Below are 5,477 nucleotides of genomic sequence, written 5' to 3' on the forward strand. Positions count from 1 at the left end.
CTTACTAATACTCAGACTCAATTTATGACTGAGATCAGATCCTCTATTCGAAACCTTGAGACACAGGTTGGGCAGTTGGAAAATATGCTCAATAACAGACCCCAGGGAAACTTGCCTAGAAATACTGAAGTCAAGCCCAAGGAGCAAGTTCAGGCAATTACTCTGAGGAGTGGAAAGCAAACTGAGCAGTCTAGACCTCCACAGGCAGTGGTTCAGAATAAAGAGATGGGTGAACAGTCTGATTCAGAGAGGGTTACTGAAGACCATCAACAGTCAGAACAGAGTCCGCCAGCTGTTGTTGAGCATCCAGTTAGAGTTCCATACCCTCAGAGGCTTAGAAAGACTACACTTGATAAACAGTTTTCTAAGTTTCTTGAGGTGTTTAAAAAGCTGCACATAAACATTCCTTTTGCTGAGGCCTTGGAGCAGATGCCTAGTTATGTTAAGTTCATGAAAGAGATTCTGTCAAAGAAAAGGAGAATGGAGGACTATGAGACTGTAGCACTCACTGAAGAGTGCAGTGCGATTTTACAACGAAAGCTACCCCAAAAGCTGAGAGATCCGGGGAGTTTCACTATACCTTGCACCATTGGCAAGTTTGAATGTAAGCACGCCTTATGTGATCTGGGGGCAAGTATCAATCTGATGCCCTTATCTATGTTTAAAAGACTTGGTTTGGGGGAGGCAAAACCAACAACTGTCACTTTACAGCTCGCAGACCGATCGTTAACACATCCACGAGGTATTATTGAGGATGTTCTTGTGAAGGTGGATAAGTTCATATTTCCAGCTGACTTTATTGTTCTGGACATGGAGGAGGACACAGATGTCCCGATTATTCTCGGTAGGCCATTTCTAGCCACAGGCCAAGCTCTTATTGATGTTCACAAAGGAGAGCTTAAGCTTAGAGTTCAAGGAGATGAGGTGGTCTTTAATGTCTTCAAGTCTATGAAGTATCCGGTGGCTAGTGACAGTTGCTTTAGTGTGGATGTGATAGAAAAGGCAATCTCCAAGAGAAGGGTGAGCAGTGATGCCTTAGAGGCAGTATTATTGGGTGATGAGGGCAATGATGATGATGATGCTGAGATCAGAGAATGTGTAAACTGGATCAACTCCTTCTTACCATATTGGAAGAAGTTTCAAGAATTAGCAGATGCGACTGATAAACCGCTAACCTCCATTCAGCAGCCACCGCCGTTGGAATTAAAGGTCCTCCCAGATCACTTGCGCTATGCTTATCTGGGAGAGAATGAAACTTTACCTGTCATTGTGTCAGCTGACCTGTCAAAGGTAGAATTGGAGAAACTGTTGAGGGTTCTAAGGGAGCATAAATTGGCCATTGGGTGAACTTTGGCAGATATTAGAGGAATCAGCCCATCGACAGTGATGCATAAAATTTTGTTGGAGGAGAATAGCAAGCCATCCATAGAGGCCCAAAGAAGACTCAATCCAGCTATGAAGGAAGTAGTGTTGGAGCAAATTCTTAAATGGTTGGATGTTGGGGTAATTTACCCAATCTCTGATAGTGCATGGGTGAGCCCTGTGCAAGTGGTACCTAAGAAGGGTGGAATGACTGTGGTGAAAAATGAGAACAATGAACTCATTCCAACAAGAACTGTAACGGGGTGGCGGATTTGTATAGACTACCGCAAGCTCAATAAGGCAACAAGGAAGGATCATTTTCCTTTGCCTTTCCTTGATCAGATGCTTGATATATTGGCGGGCCATAGCTACTACTGTTTCTTGGATGGGTATTCTGGGTATCATCAGATCGCTATTGCACCAGAGGATCAAGAGAAAACAACATTTACATGTCCTTATGGCACATTTGCTTTCAGGAGAATGCCATTTGGACTATGCAATGCCCCTGCAACATTTCAACGGTGCATGATGGCCATATTTTCAGACATGGTAGACCGGTGTATTGAGATATTCATGGATGATTTCTCTGTTTTTGGCTCATCATTCGACCTCTGTTTGGGTCACTTGGAGAACGTGCTGCGTCGTTGTGAGATGGCAAATCTGGTGTTGAATTGGGAGAAATGCCATTTTATGGTGAAAGAGGGGATTGTTCTTGGCCATAAAATTTCAAGTGAGGGAATTGAGGTAGATAGAGCAAAAATTTCTACCATTGAAAAGCTGCCTCCACCAGTTTCAGTCAAAGGAGTTAGAAGTTTTCTCGGTCACGCTGGGTTCTATCGAAGATTCATCAAAGATTTCTCAAAGGTGTCCAAGCCTCTCTCGAATCTGCTTATGAATGGAGTTGTCTTTGATTTTAATGACGAATGTTTGAGGGCGTTCAATTTCTTGAAAGAAAAGCTTATTTCTGCTCCAATTGTGATTGCTCCGAATTGGGAATTGCCTTTTGAGTTGATGTGTGATGCCAGTGATTACGCAGTGGGGGCAGTTTTGGGACAGCGGATTGACAAGGTATTCAGGTCTATTTACTATGCTAGTCGGACTCTAAATGATGCTCAGCTGAATTATGCCACTACAGAAAAAGAGTTGCTAGCTATTGTGTTTGCTTGTGACAAATTTAGACCATATCTGATTGGTAACAAAGTGATTGTCTACACTTATCACTCTGCCATTAAATATTTGATGTCAAAGAAAGATGCCAAGCCCCGCCTGGTTAGATGGATTCTTTTGCTTCAAGAATTTTACTTGGAGATTCGTGACAAGAAGGGCAGCGAGAATGTGGTGGCTAATCATCTCTCTAGACTTGAGTTGGAGGAGACTGAAAATAAGAAGGCAGTGCAAATTAATGATCACTTCCCTGATGAGCAGTTGTTTGGGGTAAGTGAAACTTTAGTTGTCCCTTGGTTTGCAGACATAGTGAACTTCTTGGTTGCCAAGATTGTGCCTCCTGAAATGTCAAAGCAGCCATTAAAGAAATTCTTTTCTGAGGTGAAACACTACTATTGGGAGGAACCTATTCTCTATAGGCACTGTGTTGACCAGATTATCAGACGGTGTGTTCCTGAAGAAGAGATGCAGTCCATTCTTAATCACTGTCATACTCAACAATGCGGGGGGCACTTTGGAGCATCAAGAACAGCAGCCAAGGTATTACAAAGTGGTTTCTATTGGCCTTCATTATTCAAGGATGCCAATGTGTTTGTCAAAGCTTGTGATAGGTGTCAGCGAACTGGTAATATCTCGAGGAGAAATGAAATGCCTTTACAAGGGATTCTTGAGGTGGAACTGTTTGACGTATGGGGCATCATTTCATGGGGCCTTTTCCACCATCTTACAACAATGAATACATTCTATTGGCAGTGGATTATGTATCCAAATGGGTGGAGGCTGCAGCAACTAGAGCCAATGACGGTAAAACTGTGCTTAATTTTCTGCAAAAACATATTTTTACTAGATTTGGCACTCCCCGAGCTCTGATTAGTGATGAAGGGAAACACTTTGTGAATAAGCAACTGGATGCATTGCTGGCTCGTTATGGAGTTTATCACCGAAAAGCTTTGCCTTACCATCCTCAATCAAATGGGCAAGCTGAAGTTTCGAACAGAGAAATCAAGAGCATCTTGGAGAAGACCGTTGACAGTTCGAGGAAGAATTGGTCGAAAAAGTTAGATGATGCGATTTGGGCTTATAGAACTGCATTCAAAACACCAATAGGCATGTCTCCTTACAGGTTGGTGTTTGGTAAAGCATGTCATCTACCAGTTGAATTGGAACATAGGGCATTCTGGGCTATGAAAAAGTTGAATTTTGATTGGAGTGCCGCTAGTGAACGAAGGCTATTGCAACTGAATGAACTTGATGAGTTCAAAAATGAGGCTTATGAGAATGCCAAGATTTATAAAGAAAGAACAAAGGCTTGGCATGATAAGAATTTAATCAGAAAAGAGTTCCAACCAGGGCAGCAGGTACTTCTGTTCAATTCAAGACTGCGACTATTTCCTGGCAAATTGAAGTCAAGATGGTCAAGGCCATTCACTGTTGTTCAAGTTTTTCCATATGGTTCTGTAGAAGTTCGGGGCAACTCCGGTGATTCCTTTAAAGTCAATGGTCAGAGATTGAAGCCATACTTGGGTGGTAGTTTTGATCAAGCGAAGTCTCTCCTCCTTCTGAAGCCTCTCTGAAGAGGGGTTCAGCGTCCGGCTAAATGACGTTAACGACAGCGCTTGTAGGAGGCACCCTATGTTTTACTTGTTATTTATTTTACTTTTGTATTTGTAAACAATGGATATTTGGTTTATTTTTGGACTTTTAGAATCGTGAAAAACGTGAAAAATCAAAAAAAATTTAAAAAAATCAAAAAAATAGGAAATCCTTAAGGGCCGCGGCATAGCCATATGATGCCGCGGCATTGGGGGTTCCAGAGGCCCACGGATTTTTGAAGTATAGGGGCGGGTCGCGGCATGGATGAGGAGGGCCACGGCATTGAACCCCAATTTTCCCAGAAAATCGAGGCGGGCCGCAGCATTATACCCTGGAAATTTTATGCGGGCCGCGGCATGGTCAAAGTAATGCCGCGGCCCGAGTCCGAAATTTGGGATAAAAAGCCCTAATTTGGCCACATTCTCACTCAATATCACTTTCAGAAACTATTCTCCTACCCAAAACATCTTTTTCTCTCTATTTCTTGAGACTTCCATCAGCCAAGGAGACAAAAAGAAGAACTTTTGTGCCATTCAAGTAAGTGCATCTTACCTATTCTAGTGCTTTTGATTGGAGAATAGTTTGCATTGTGGTATTTTGGTTTGCTCTGTGCTTTTCTTGTGAGACGTTTAAGGGGTTTGTCGATTGTTTATCTGGGAATTAGTGTCTGTGCTGTTGATTGTGTTAATCGTAAGTTTTGGGGGAGTGACACCTAAGGAAAATTGTACTCAAGGTCTTGAAAACCTATTTGGGAGTAGTTTGTTCTTGTTTTGAAAGACACTATGGGTCCGAAGAGAAATCCCCCTAGAGTAACCACCTCAAAGAAAGCCTCCTCATCGTGCACTCAACCACCACCAACACCACCTGCCCCAGCTGATTATGACACGAATTTATTTGTCAATAAGGATGCAGCTGATTTATTTAAAAAGATTTATAAGAGATCGGTGGTAAGGGAAAGGGGGTTTGAGCTTAATGAGGCCACTACTATACAAAACCCTGGTTATGAAATTATCAAAGCTGAGATAGTGCGCCGTAAGTGGGGTTTCCTTTGTGACTCTACTCATGTGGGCTCAGCTAACTGCTCTCAGTTTGTATGAATTTTTTGCCAATTTCTCATATCAAGATGCAGAACAGAACAATTTTATCAGGGGTAAACTGGTGCCTACAACCTCTTATGCATTTAACCAATTACTGGGCCTTCCCTCATTGTCTGCACAAGAGGATGAACATTGGCAGTTGGCCCACTTTGAGGAGCCAGACTATGACGCTGTGGCTGCCGTTTTGAGTATGGAAGGGGCACGTTTCAATTATCATAATGGGAAGCCCAAAGAGTTGTACAGGTGGCAGCTAAACCCAAT

Source organism: Humulus lupulus, chromosome 4, assembly GCF_963169125.1.
Source record: "Humulus lupulus chromosome 4, drHumLupu1.1, whole genome shotgun sequence".
Taxonomy (NCBI): domain Eukaryota; kingdom Viridiplantae; phylum Streptophyta; class Magnoliopsida; order Rosales; family Cannabaceae; genus Humulus; species Humulus lupulus.